The sequence below is a fragment of the Erpetoichthys calabaricus genome, chromosome 14 (genome assembly GCF_900747795.2).
Source record: "Erpetoichthys calabaricus chromosome 14, fErpCal1.3, whole genome shotgun sequence".
NCBI classification, from domain to species: Eukaryota; Metazoa; Chordata; class Cladistia; order Polypteriformes; family Polypteridae; genus Erpetoichthys; species Erpetoichthys calabaricus.
The window spans coordinates 81,634,766-81,650,122 of record NC_041407.2 but is presented as its reverse complement, the minus strand read 5'-3'; the positions used below and the strand labels follow the sequence as shown (position 1 = coordinate 81,650,122).

The window sequence follows — 15,357 nt, the reverse complement described above, 5'->3', positions numbered from 1 at the left end:
CCTACAAGGCCAGCAATAGTCATTCGTAATGTACACTGGGGCGGGCTTGTCTTTCCAATTAAAAATGTGTGTTTAACGGCACAAACCCGATGCAAACCCGTCTTAAACATTGTCTTTCTCTTATATATGAATAACCAGCAAAATCAAACCTCACCTCAGCCGAAATCCGTTCCGCGTTTTACAGAGGAATGACTCACCTGCGAAGTGAGCACATTAAAGGACTCCGCCGAGGATTCCAGACCGCATTTTGTAAGCGTCTTAATACTGTACTGGTCTGCGAAACGTAGAAGTATCTTCGAACACAGTGTTTCAGTTTCTGTCAAAGTTGGACTTTTGCTGTCAAGCTACGATGATTCTTTTGAGAGGAACACCGTGACAAACGCAGGCAGGTAAAAGAGGTCTCCGATTTTAAGTTACTCTCACCTGAAAGTTACATGCTTTTTGCAGCTGCCGCCAGAGTGGCTGTTTTTAAAACTCTTGGGTGCACCTGTATGTCGGCCTCCTTCACAGGGATAGAAAACACAACGCTTTTGGTGTCTTCTTTGCTTACAAGAGTTGTGTAGCTAACTGCAGTGCTATCACACGGTGAAGTGGGTCAGGTTCTGCAGCGGGGTATGGGAATGTCACCTCCTCCATCCAAACGCTGCGACGACTGCAGACACGCACACCTGCCAGGAGGCAGCGAGCGCGCGCGGGGCTGGAGGCTCATAACGATACTGGAAAGCGGAGGGTGTTAAACTGGGCACTAGTGTGCAATAAGTGTAATCGTTGCTGTGGCTAATTTTCGTTAACATGTAACAGACTGATATAAGAATACCTTTCATGCAAATTTAAGCAAGGAGTTCATATTGCGAAAGTAAACACACCGCACCCTCGGAGAGGCACCGAACATGGGTGTGAGCAGTTGTTGAGAACAGGGTGGCCCTGTTGCCCATCCCTGTGTCTCAATGCTGTCTGGAGGAAACTCTTGTTTTTTTGGAAACCGGGTGGAAACGGAATGAATCAGTCTTTGCAAAATCTACTACTTAACTTTCTGCAGCTACTTTTTTTTGTTTGTTTGTTTAGGGATTCATGGCTAAAGAGAATCGTTTTGCTCTGAGAGTGCCCTAGGAGATGTACTGACCTAAATCTTCTTTGCAGAGCAGTTAGGGCACATTTTATATATATATATAAAAAACCAAAAACAAAACAGAATCCCTTGTGCTGATAACGACAGCCTGATCTGTCTCAACTAGAGGTTATGGGACATTCTTATTTTGGTTGGGTGCACTAGTACGCATGGATGTGTTGTAACTAACTGCATGACTGAACATAAGTAAAAAGTCTTCTGGCAATTGGGATTGCTATTCTCTCAGAGAGCACAGGAGTGAAGGAGTTAAACATGGTGTGTATGTATGCCAGTGAAGTACACAGAATCCATCCCACTGTCTAATTCGGGGTCTCAGGGTCCAGACCCTATTCCAACAAAAGCACCTATAAGTCAGGAACCATCCTTGGAGTTGTGGAGCAGTCCATCATAGGACACAGTCTCACAAAATCAGCCATACATACATTATTTACAAAATGGATGTGCTGGTTTTTATTATTATTGTGTATTTGACAGACATCTGGAAACAAGGATTGTATAAAAACATGATTTGTTACATCTGCTTATAGATTTTCTTCAGAGTTGGAGCACAGACAGAAACTGAACCAGCAATCTTGTGTTTTATTGCCAGTGCCCTAAACACTATACCACACTGCCTGTAGCTTCTTAACACTTTTGTTGTCAGCAGGTAAAGAAGAAGAAGAAAATAAAGCCTTTAAGTTGAGATTTGTTTTAGTAAGTGATCTATATTATTATTATTATTATTACTCCATATAGTATCAGTCTTGCTTCATTCGTATAAAGCTAGTGGGGCTCTGGTGCTGTGGTGCCCATCCCAACAACTTCAAGCACAAGTCACCAGCCAAACCTTGATGTCACAATCATCCTTTGCAGGGCACACTCAACACATAAAAAAAAATCATTCATACTTGGAGTCACCAGTTAAGCTAACTCACAAATATTAGTGATTCTGGAAGCAAAATGGGTTATTAGAGAAAAACCCAAAGAGATTCAGGGAGTGCATCCACAATCCATACAGCCGTCTGGAAATGTGAGAAGAATGGTATTGTGTCCCACACCACTATTATTTGCCTCCATTAGTTCATTAGTTTGTTTCAGTGTTACCTCCATTGTTCCTTAATTGACAAGTGGTATGTGGTTTAACATCATGATTGCATATTTTATTTCAGAATCTGGCCCTGCTTTCTGTGAAAATGTTCTTTCTCTTTTCTGTTTTCAATGTACTTCCTTTTAGTTTACAGCTATTTCTTCTAATATGAGCTGCACTGGTAACCAGGAAGAAAGTTACTTGGTTCACTTTATTGAAATTAATCTGCCACTTCTATATTTCCTCATCTTACACAGCTGTTCTTTCAGAGCAGTTTATCAAGTGGGAGCTCATGCTGCAGGTTACAAAAGTTACAAAATTCTTTTCGCAGCAAAACAAAAACAATGTCAAAGAGTAATGTTTTTATTTGCCGAGAGTAAGAAAAAAAGGGTCAAACATAATTAATATACAACATTTTCACAGTAACCACTACCTCAAGGTGCTTTACAGATAATATATGGCTGTTGAAATAAAAATGTTGTGGTTTAGAGCCACAAGCCCATAATGTCTTCCATAAATATTTTTTTACAACAGCCAGTATCAGCAGTAAGTTAAAATGTAATTGTCTAAGTAAAGAAAAACACAATAGACTGGCAACTTTACTTCATCCATCCATCCACCCGCCCATCCATCATTTTTCACACCTGATAATACCCTTTAGGACCACAATATGTATTTGCTTTTTTAAAATTTTGTTTAAAGGTATTGATATTATTTGAAGAAAACAACATTCCATACAATCATGTCAAACTTAACAAACCATAATTGTAGTTGGTTTTTCCAGACTACACAGGGTGCAAGGAAGGAAAAAACAGATAATTGTCAGTCGAATAAGATTAAAGAAAATAAAATTGCTGTTTATTCATCCCTTATCAGCACCTAAGAGTACTATAGTTTTGTTTATTGATTTATTTTTTGTTAATTTGCAAATCTGAAAAGTGTTCCATTCTATGTTTTAAAATCAGAAAGCAGGAAGTAATTCATTTCATTGATACTAAAAAAAGCTTACAACAATGGGTAATGTAGACGAATGTTATAATTGCATTCTTTAAAATGCACAGCATGTGTAAAATCTTATTAATGCTAGGGTGTGGAGGACGTGGTGTATTTCACTTAAAATCTTGTATTGTGAATAGGAATGGAACTACATTAAATGTTCACCATATGCTCAGCCTTCATAATAGTTTATTAATCTAAGCATTTTTGGAAATCTATTCTCAACTGAAGTGAATTAGCAATTCAAATTAGAATTGGGCTTAGAATCCTGATTAGTAAACAATGTTCATGTGATCAATATCTATCTATCTATCTATCTATCTATCTATCTATCTATCTATCTATCTATCTATCTATCTGTCTGTCTGTCTGTCTGTCTGTCTGTCTGTCTGTCTGTCTGTCTGTCTGTCTGTCTGTCTGTCTGTCTATCTATCTCTTCAATGTGTATCTATGTATTATGTAACTTTGTATCTATGTACATGTGACAAAAGCAGAAGCTGAATAGCATTGCACAGCCAACGACATATATATTGCACATGCAGCTAATAAAATAGATATACTGTATATATATTGTAGTGGGGCAAATGAAGGGTCAGGGCCAAAGCCAAGTGTTTGGGTTGCCAACTGGGCAAAACCCTGTTTAATTCAAACAAAAGTAAAAAAAAAAAATAATAAATAATAATAATAGGATTCAGTTGAGTGTGGTTTTTGTGAGGGACAATTTCCCTTTAGGAATCACTTGGCAGCAAGCTCTGGACTCAGTCTGCATATTAGCAAGTCAGCATAGGAATGAGACACGGCCTACCAGGAGCGAGGCTTCCTTGGCTTCGTTACATTCATGGGGCAGTTTTTTGAGGCTGTGGGAGAAAAGGAGACAAGACAATTAGTGACACTACCCCCTCTCATAATGCGGTGATAATACTTACTTTAGGCGAACCTGTAAGATGACCCTCTGGTATGCATAGATAGATAGATAGATACTTTATTAATCCCAAGGGAAAATTCACATACTCCAGCAGCAGCATATTGATAAAAAACAATATTAAATTAAAGAGTGATAAAAATGCAGGTATACAGACAGACAGTAACTTTGTATAATGTTAACGTTTACCCCCCCGAGTGGAACTGAAGAGTCGCATAGTGTGGGGGAGGAATGATCTCCTCAGTCTGTCAGTGGAGCAGGACTTTGACAGCAGTCTGTCACTGAGGCTGCTCCTCTGTCTGGAGATGATACTCTTCAGTGGATGCAGTGGATTCTCCATGATTGACAGGAGCCTGCTCAGCGCCCATCGCTTTGCCACAGATGTCAAACTGTCCTGCTCCGTGCCTACAATAGAGCCCACCTTCCTCACCAGTTTGTCCAGGTGTGAGGCGTCCGTCTTCTTTATGCTGCCTCCCCAGCACACCACCACGTAGAAGTGGGTGCTCCCCACAACCGTCTGATAGAACATCTGAATCATCTTATTGCAGATGTTGAAGGACACCAGCCTTCTAAGGAAATATAATCGGCTCTGTCCTTTCTTACACAGAGCATCAGTATTGGCAGTCCAGTCCAATTTATCATCCAGCTGCACTCCCAGGTATTTATAGGTCTGCACCCTCTGCACACAGTCACCTCTGATGATCACGGGGTCCATGAGGGGCCTGGTCCTCCTAAAATCCACTACCAGCTCCTTGGTTTTTCTGGTGTTCAGTTGTAGGTGGTTTGAGTTGCGCCATTTAACGGGGTCCTTGATTAAGTTCCTATACTCCTCCTCCTGCCCACTCCTGATGCAGCCCACGATAGCAGTGTAATCAGCGAACTTTTGCACGTGGCAAAACTCCGAGTTGCATTGGAAGTCTGATGTATATAGGCTGAACAGGACTGGAGAAAGTACAGTCCCCTGTGGCGCACCTGTGCTGCTGACCACAATGTCAGACCAGCAGTTCCCGAGTCGCACATACTAAGGTCTGTCTGTAAGATAGTCCATGATCCATGCCACCTGGTATGAATCTACTCCCATCTCTGTCAGCTTGTCCCTAAGGAGCAGAGGTTGGGTGGTGTTGAAGGCGCTAGAGAAATCCGGAAACATAATTCTTACTGCGCCACTGCCTCTGTCCAAGTGGGAGATGGATCAGTATAGCATATAGATGATGGCATCCTCCGCTCCCTCCTTCTCCTGGTATGCGAACTGCAGAGGGTCGAGGGTGTGGTGGACCTGTGGCCTCAGATGGTGAAGCAGCAGCCGCTTCATGGTCTTCGTCACATGTGACGTCAGGGCGACAAGCCGGAAGTCATTCAGCTCACTAGGACATCATACCTTTGGGACTGGGGTGATGCAGGATGTTTTCGGAAGCCTCGGGACTCTTCCTTGTTCCAGGCTCAGGTTGAAGATGCGCTGTAGAGGACTCCCCAGCTCCAGTGCACAGGCCTTCAGCAGTCGTGGTGATACTCCATCTGGACCCACTGCTTTGCTGGCACGAAGTCTCCTCAGCTCTCTGCTTACCTGGGCTGCTGTAATTGTGGGTGGGGGGAAACTCTCTCCTATGCTGTTATCAGCAGAAGGATGGGTGGAGGGTGCAGTACTCTGAGGTGAGAGTGGGTTAGGGTGGTCAAACCTGTTAAAGAAGTTGTTCATCTGGTTTGCTCTCTCCACAGCTCTCTTGATGGTGGCACCCCGCATGTGTAACTACATGTTATTAATTTAACTTGTAACTCAACTCTATGCAACAAATTGTCAACCTTCAATTTGTTATTTTTTGTGATATTTGAAACAACTCCATTTGTTTCAAAATTTATGAGCATAACACACCTGGTCATATAAATATATATGAAACAAAGAGGCTATCTACTGTATCTTGCGCTCATGACACATTCTGAGATTAGAGACCATCACACACCTGTGAAGATTATGGTGCCTCCTGTGAAGTCCATACACAATCACTTCTTTGGATGATAATAAATGCTTTTACATTTACCTGCTGGTTTGACATTTTTGCTTTGCGCCCTCCCCCACCATAACCTATCATCTATGGTGGAGGACAGAAAGCTTTAGATTCATCAAAATTTCGATCTCCAGTTTTCAATGGATCTCGATGTTTTAGGGTCCCCGATACCGAAAACATCAAAATCTCAATGATGGGTGTGTGTGGTTGTCACAGTTTCTTGAGGATGGTCTAGGCTAAAATGGCTGGATGGAAAAATACCAAACTCGAATAGTATCTTGGGTATCTTGGTTCCTAGGTCGCAAAGCCTGTGACACTTACGTTCAGATTTTTTCCAAGGTGACTTAAAGTTTGAATTCATCTATTTTCTAAACTGACTTTTCCTTGCAAAGTTACAGGGAACTACTGTATATAATTGCTTAGTCTAAAATAAAACACTATATGTGGATATTGTATGTTTTCCAAGTAAAAGACAGAAAAACATATATATATATATATATATATATATATATATATATATATATATATATATATATACTATATATATACTATATATATATATATATATATACTATATATATATATATATATATATATACATATATATATATAATATATATATATATATTATATATATATATATATATATACTATATATATACTATATATATATATATATATATATATATTATATATATATATATTATATATATATATATTATATATATTATATATATATATATATATTTTATATATATATTTCCCATCGGGATTAATAAAGTATCTATCTATCTATCTATCTATCTATCTATCTATCTATATTATATATATATATATATATATATATATATATATATATATATATATATATATATATATATATATATATATATATATATACATATACACAAGGTACTTTATCTTTCATGTAATACACTGATAAAAATTGCATACTGTATTTTGAATAAAGCTTTTAAAATTAATTATAGAGTAACAGCATAATGAATTTTATATTATAGTCTGTAACGTGTAACTTCATGCCTAAATTTACCTTACCCTGAATATTGTTATATACTTAATAGCACATACAAAAATTTTTGATAACATAGCTACTACTGTCAAATCTGCTTTTACATATAGTTCATAAGTTAATAATTTAATATTTGTGCTATTGCGGTTGCAACCCACCCATATAAACATTGTTGCTAAGTCTTTTGCATGATAATGACTGAAATAGTTTAGGGCATTATTGTTACTGCACATGTGGGGGCTGCGTAGACCTCCTCAATGCAGATGCAGAGAAACACAATGAGGTTCTCACAGGAATGCAGTGTTATAAGGAAGCACTCAGAAATAGGCACAGAGATGTGCTTCACACTTTAGTCGTGTCTGTGCATTAAGTAGCCAATCAAAAGAGGTAAGGATTTTTAGATATACAGGGATACTTATTGTTATTGTACAATATCAGATGTACATAGTGTGGTATTGTGGAATCTTATGAATGTGTAGTCTTAATTTTGCAGGAACTAACCTTCATATTTCTCTAGGTAGTCAGACAAGCAATTTCTTAATAAGTGCAGAATTTATTTTCTGTATTCTACGCCTTCTATTTGTAAATCTTTCTCAACTTCTAAAATGTGTAAAAAAATCTTATTTTGCACTACAATACATGGTGGCAAAATTTTAAATAGCAAAAGGATGTGACTTTTTAGCGATTCTTTTTGTTGAAATAATAATTTTACTTTGAAGGAGACATTCAGATAAAATGTTAGTTTGTGCTCTGAGGCAGTAAAGATGTAATATTTTGCTGGCTCTGAAGTAACTGTTTCACTGCTAGACTTTCAGAAACAGAAAGCAGTTTACAGCAATGAGCACTGGTGTTTAAGCAGAGGTGAACCTGATATCTCTGTTCCTGTTTTCTGATCTGACCTGTGCTTGGTTAACTCAGAGAATATTTATTGCGGTCAAACTTGGTGCTTCATTTCCTGCACATTGTAAAACAGATGCAGTGACTGCTAAATGTATATGGGCTGCTAAAACTTTGCCATGGATCAGTGCCTGCTTCTGCTTTTTTAAAGATGTATCTGACTGTTTTGAAATGCTCATGCTTATCAATGAGAGGAAGTGTTTTTTATTTTAAACTGAAGCATATTGAGCATAGCAAAAATATCCACATCCAGATTTTTGGCTATATGTTTAATACTATTTCAACAAATATGAAGTTTTAAAATTTCAGTGGCACAAAATATAAATTGCACAAACTCCATTATTTAATCTTTTTTAACTACTTCTGGAGACACACTAGACAAGAGACTGACATGACAGCATCAGGCACAAGGCAGGTGCAACCTATGTATGTAAAATGACTAGGCTGACATTCAAACGCAGTCTCCTGGAGCTGTGAGACATAACCACTAACCGCTGCACCACAGTTATACGTCAAGCATGTACATTTTATTTTTCAGATTGTTTTGTCTCGAAGTAGGAGGCTAAATCAGAAAACAAAAGTTGAGACCTTACCCAGGTCTTTCAGTTTTAATAAAATTTGTGTCAGGTACAATAAATACAAAGTAGCTCTAGACTGGCCATAGGCTGTGTGTAACTCCCAGGCTTTTTTTCCAGGTATCAGACTACTGAAGGTGTTTTGTTGCCTCTTTTGTACAATGTGGTGGGTTGCACCTCAACTCTGCTAAGAAGAATCTCAGATGTCTTCTTTTAGAAGTCACTACTAACAGAATACACTGATAGGTTAGGTCAGTAGGCCTGGTACCTTTTCACTGCCTTCCCCTTTAGAAATTAAAGGAAGTCTTAAGTAAATCTAGGCAGCAGGAGTAGTCAGCTTCTCAAAATAATTAATCTTGGCAGAATTATCTGTCTGAATTTTAAAGAAAACTCTACCTGAAAGTTGAAACATAGTAGAGACTTTACGATGTTAATTTTATGCTTACCACTGCTTTTTAACACTATACATTTATATTTAAAACTGTCCATAGACAAAATGTTAAACTGTAGAAAATTAATTTTTGCTATTATTTGGCATAAACACGGTTAACACCAACAATAACTAATTGAAAGTAATTTCCTCAGAACACATTTTTAAGCTTTAGGTTCTGGATATGCATACTGTATAGGCAGGTGAAAATTAATGGATGTTTGCTGGATCTTCGCTGTAATATTACTTCACAGATGTACTGTACGAACATTTGAGCATCATAGGTAGCATGGCAGAGAGTAGGACTTTAAGGGCAAATCTCAACTTGATGTTATTTTGGTGAATGGAGGTGAATAGGATTGGAGAGTTTATTAGTTCAAATGGCCTGTTCTTGTCACAATGTTTTGTAATTTTCTAATAATTTGTTAATCTTTATAAAATGATTGTAAGTGATTTTTGATTTTGTGCTCAAGAAAAATACAATTAGATAGATAGATAGATAGATAGATAGATAGATAGATAGATAGATAGATAGATAGATAGATACTTTATTAATCCCAATGGGAAATTCACATTCTTCAGCAGCAGCATACTGATAAACATAGAAAAATAAAAAATAAAAGTAGAAAAGTATACATACATATACTGTCATTATACATGAATACAGTACAGTGAAAATACATTTATAAATAGTCCATCAAGGACATAAATATTGAATTTGAAGTGAGACTGCTACTAAATGGTGCAAGAATATAGTGCAGCAGATACAGATCTTATTTTATATAATTATGGAAAAAAAATTGAATTAGTTATACATATTTGATTATAAGCATAGAATAAATACCCGAAGAGTGATCAATAATTTTAAGCAACTATGGCTGAAGACAGAAGTGATATGAGATAGTAAAGTAGGTGATAAAGTCGGGGTCTTTATTCTCAGATTGTCCTGAGTATATGATTTTATATAATCAAGTAGCAGTATGAATTGTTGTTAAAGTTGGCGATGCAGCATTGCATAATTCAGTTTTACTCACTAAATGGCAGAAACTGTTGCTGGTGTATGCTGAGTCAAACGTGATGGAGAGTGCTTTTCTCAGATATTTTCTGACAAAAAGGCTAGTTTTTGGTGGGAGTATGCCCACAGTAATAGATGGACCCTTTTTTTCACTCGCTGTGGTCTGATACAGTGCAGTCAGTATAACAGACTGGGATGCTTCTAATCAGTATGCTTACCACTGTGTATCTGTTGAGCTTATTGAGGATCCATACACATCGAGTAGATTGTGTTTCCTCAGCCTCTTCTTTTGGAAAATGGTCTCTCATGGTTGTTTTACCATGGGAGATCAAATAAGACTTCTTAGAATTTGAAGATATTCACTGTTTTCTAATCATTTCAGTTAACTGAAGTTGAAAATCAGCTCATCTGTTTTGGTAATATTGAAGAATGCAGTTTTTCTATTAGTTGGCTAGGAATTTCATTGCTTCCTTATGGGCTATCTTTGACTTGTTGGCAATAAACAACACTATTATTGTGTTATCTAATGGAGCTTGTGTCACACTTGGCAAAATAGCCATGATAGAAAAGGTGGGACAACAGTGGATGGAACACAAAACCCATCAGTGCCACAGTATACTCTAATATAATTCAGAATGTATTTGATGTGTGTTCTCTAAGCCTAGTTTGAGGTTTACCAGTCAGGAAGTTCTATATCCAGATACAGAGGGTAGGTTTATCTCAAAGTGCATAAGCTTTGTGACTAGCTTTATGCAGTTGATAATGTTGAAACTAAGACTATAAATGTTACTCTCATCTGAGTATTTCTTTTATGAAGGTGAAATAAGTTTAGTGTCAATAGCTGTTGAAATTGTGTCCTCCAAGGATCTGTTTGTGTGTTGGGCAAACTGACATAAGTCAAGTGCACTGGGATTTTGGACTTAATTATGTGTGTTGAATAACCACTCAAAACAGATCGTAGTGATCAGAGTCTTTGTAGAGCAAAGATGGGCAGAGGATCTGTAGTTTGCCAACAAATGCGTGAGAAGTTTATTTAGATGTTTAAAAACGTTTCTCAAAGGCAGATTGGAATGGATTTGCATATTTCTCCTTCTATAGTGCATAATATTCTTAAACAATTCAAGGAATCTGGAGGAATTTCAGTGAATAAAGGGCAAGGGTGCACAGCATCAAGAACCGTCACTCATCAGTAGCTGATATCACCTCATGGACAAGGGATTACTTTGGCAAAAATTTGTCAAGCACAACAATATGGAGTTGTATTCAAAAATGCTACTTGCAACTTTACTGTGCAAAAAAAGATATGTTATGTTTGCCATGTCCAGAAGCGGAGCTGAGATGGACCGTCGCACAGTGAAAACGTGTATTGTGGTTAGGTGAATCAGTATTCCAGATCTGTTTTGGAAAAAATGGACACCATGCACTCTGTACCAAAGACTGTTATCAGCAACAAGTCGAAAAGCTAGGGTCTGTCATGATATGAGGTTGTGTCAGTGCCCTTGGCAAAAGTAATTTATACTTTTATGATGGCACCATTAATGCAGAAAAGTACATTGAGGTTTTAGAGCAACATGTGCTGCCGTCAAGACGACATCTTTTTCAGGGACATCCATATATTTTTTAAATAAGACAATGCATTAGCAAATTCTTCACATATTACAAAGGTGGTACAAGTACTGGACTAGCCTGCATGCAGTTCTGACTTGTCCCCAATAAAGTATGTGCAGAGAATTTTGAAACAAAAAATGTGATAATGACAATTCCATACTATTGCACATCTTAAGATGTGTTTGCAGGAAAAATGGGACAAAATAACACCGGGAACACTTTATCACTTGGTATCCTCAGTGCCATACTGTTTTTTAAGTGTTGTGGCTATTTTACAAAGAGGTGAATGCTTTACCATCCCAACTTTTTTTTGGAATGTGTTACAGGTCTGAAATGCAGGAATTGATGTATCTTAACAAATTAAATGAGCAATCAGCACTAGATTGTTCCTCCTTCACCCATGATTACGGCTATACCCAGTATATTACTTTGCCGATCACCATTTCTTTGTCCTTTCCTTTTACAAGCTGTGTGCTTCTGGCTTCACCTTTTATTTGCCTATAAATGCAGAAATCAATCATTCCTTTCATCACCTAAAGCTAATTTTACCTCAGATGGTGTCATTATTTAAACAAGCTTTTTTGTCTATATCCAGTGCCTTTGAGTTCTTTATGTTTGCCTTTGTAATTCTCTAGTTTCTTTTATTTTTGACCTTTGCTTCCTGCCTAACTACCAAATAATTTGCTCAGACATTTTTTTTTTGATTGGTATGTTTTAGAACATCTTCCCTGCTTTTGCCAGCTCTCTTTAACTTTGTTTAATCCCCATAAGGACTGTTTATGTGGTTTGACCATGTCTACTCAATCTTTATCACAACTAGGTATTACTTTCCATATAGTAATTCGTGAATTTACTTTCTGTGGCAGCTTTGGTTCATATGTTTGACAGATCTTTATGCTCAAATCTGGACCACTTCTAAAGGGACCCTGAGAAGTAAAAACAAGGTGAAAACACATCAAATATGGAACATGATATGACAAGTATAGTTTTGGTAAAATATTTTTTATTGTTTCAGAAAGTTTTTCTCCTAACATTTCTTGCTCATAAAAAGTAAATTATTGATTTAAACTGCTTATCTAAGTAGTCTAGATTTAGAAAAGGTATGTTTTTTATTCTCATGTAAACATTTAGGGTGCTTATCTACCACAAGCATCTTTGTTGATGTTAATGTGAAGCACAGTGTGGTTTACAAGAATATTTTTCCTTTTGAATGCAATCAGCTTCAGCCAAAGAGGGCGATGACATTATTATATGTACAAATCTATTTATAGTCTTTTGTGGGGGCTTACATAGAAGACAAGCAGAATAAAAACTTCAAAATCAGATTGATGAAGCACTTACTACAATGTCATCTGTATTGACACACTTTGATCCTGTTTGTTGTATGTTGTAGGTTTCTTTAGATTTAGGAGAGAGTTTTTGTTTTCTTGAAAATCCACAAAGTCAATTTGGTAAACATTATGCTATCAGCACATGCAATTTAGAACAATAAACCTGCCAACTTCACAAATAGAAAAGAAGGAAAAAAAAAACAAGAACAGACACTGTGTAATAATAATGCTTTTTCTTGTCCTGGTCACAGTATAATAGTTTCATTATAAACTGAGAACAATGTTTGTGATGTCTCTAGTTTACAAACAGTAGCTAAAGCATTAATGTTTGCATAGAGTGAAGTACTAAAAATTGTCATCCAGGCTCCAGCTAATCCAAAATCAGACTAGTCACTTAACAGGCTGTAGCATTTTTTTTTGTAATTTACATCTGTATCATATTCATTTATTTTGGCTGCAAAATGACCATATACATGTCATGCCCGAAATTGAATGCATGTGTTGATTCTTGTCTAATTTATCAATGTTGCAAATTTTTTCATACCCCCCCTCCCTTCTTTTTAACCCTTATACTTTGGCTTCCCTGTTTACTATGAAGACAACCCTGGTGATTTCTAAAATGAATTGATAAGAACCTGGTTTTTGAGTTGTGAAGTTCCCCCACGTAATTACTTCTGTAAACTAACATTTCCTTTACACTACGCCCACAAAGCAAACATTAGCCGTTAGGTTTGATAATTTCCTTTGTTCTTTGCAGAATGTCATAAACACATAGAATGTTATTAAAGTACCTGATGAAAATGTAACATAAATATTTAAGAAAAACTGTTGATTGTTCTATTTAAAATTATAACAGTGGTTATTAAGGGAGCAAGTCAGAGCCGTTTTAATGTACATATTAACATGTACTGCACATTAAAAAGTCAACAGTGTGTTTTTGAACAAAGGGTTCTCATTTATATGTTCATACATACTCATGTACATTTCATTCTCAAACCTGTTTTTGACATCTTTGTCACTGTTTGTCTTCTGTAAGAGAGGGAGGACAGCCATGGACCTGTTGTAGATGATCTTAATAATAAATAATAATAATTCATTACATTTATATAGCGCTTTTCTGAGTACTCAAAGCACTATCCACACAGGGAGGAACTGGGAAGCGAACCCACAATCTTCCACAGTCTCCTTACTGCAAAGCAGCAGCACTACCACTGCGCCACCTGTGATCAAAGCTTGTTCAAAGCTGTGATCATTCCTTTTCACATCTAAATGTCTCTCTCTAAATATATCTGAAATATTGTAGATTTCAAGTGCACCCCTCCTTCCGCTGTCTTAGCTTTAATAAAAGGGGAAATAATGAAGATGGTAGATCACTACAAATATGTAGGGATAATCATTGATAACAGACTAAACTTAAATCATAACACAGCAGAATTGTAAGAAAAGGCAGACGTTGTCTTTCTTTCTTAGGAAATTCAGTAGTTTTAAAGTGGATAAAACCATAATGACACTTTTTAACAAGTCCTTTACTGAATCTGTTATGACATTTGCTTGTATTTGTTGGTTTGGCAACCTCAGCATTAAGAATATAAACTGTCTTAACAGCATTATAAAAACTAGCAGTAAGATTAGGGGTTTGCAGCGGACCTGTACTGCTAACAGGCCAGGAAGAAGGCCACCCCAGTTCTGTTAGACAGGAGCCATCTTCTTTTCTCTAAATTTCAGGTGTTTCCATCAGGCTGTAGATTTAGTTTTCTGAGGGTAAACAGCAACAGGTTTAAGAACTCATTTTATTGCCAGGTGATTTACGCTAACACTAGTTTTCAGCTGTTGTCTCTTGGCTTATTTTCTTGTATTTGTGTGACGATGTCTTGTTTTTGGATTATCTTGCTGCAAATAAATCTCCCTCTAGAATAATAAAGTCTACCTACTTACCTATTTAGAGTTACCATTCAATTCAATATGCATATCTTTGGGATCGGGAAAGAAAGGAGAGTACCAAAGAGAAACTCCACTCAGTGTCTGTCATAATTGAACCTAGGACTGTACAATTATGAGGGTAGCAGGTAGTAATATATATTGTAGAAGAAGTCAAATTTAGGTGCTTTTGAAGAATTGGATTTTTCATAATTGAGGAATGCTGCTTTCAAAAGATTAGTGAGAAGCATGTACTTTTAGTAGCAGGAGAGTAATGCCATGCTGTGAACTGAGAGATTGTATTGAATTTCAGGTTTCAATAAACAAAAAAGTGAAAACAATAGCTGGGTAACGAAATATGGAGCAAGTGCAGGAACACAGTGGCACAAATTTAGTGAGATCAGGGTGTGTTTTGTTCAAGATGTGAATTTGTCTGTT

The 15,357-nt window shown here is 36.9% G+C and overlaps 1 protein-coding gene across 1 annotated transcript in view; it reads left to right on the top strand.

Moving 5' to 3' along the window:
- Positions 1-237: 237 nt before the first annotated feature.
- Positions 238-15,357, top strand: part of sytl1 (synaptotagmin-like 1) — a 65,271-nt gene continuing 50,151 nt past the window's right edge. Inside the window, exon 1 of the mRNA XM_028818682.2 lies at positions 238-389. The gene's annotated coding sequence lies outside the window, so the exon portion shown is untranslated. The remainder of the gene's footprint in view (positions 390-15,357) is intronic.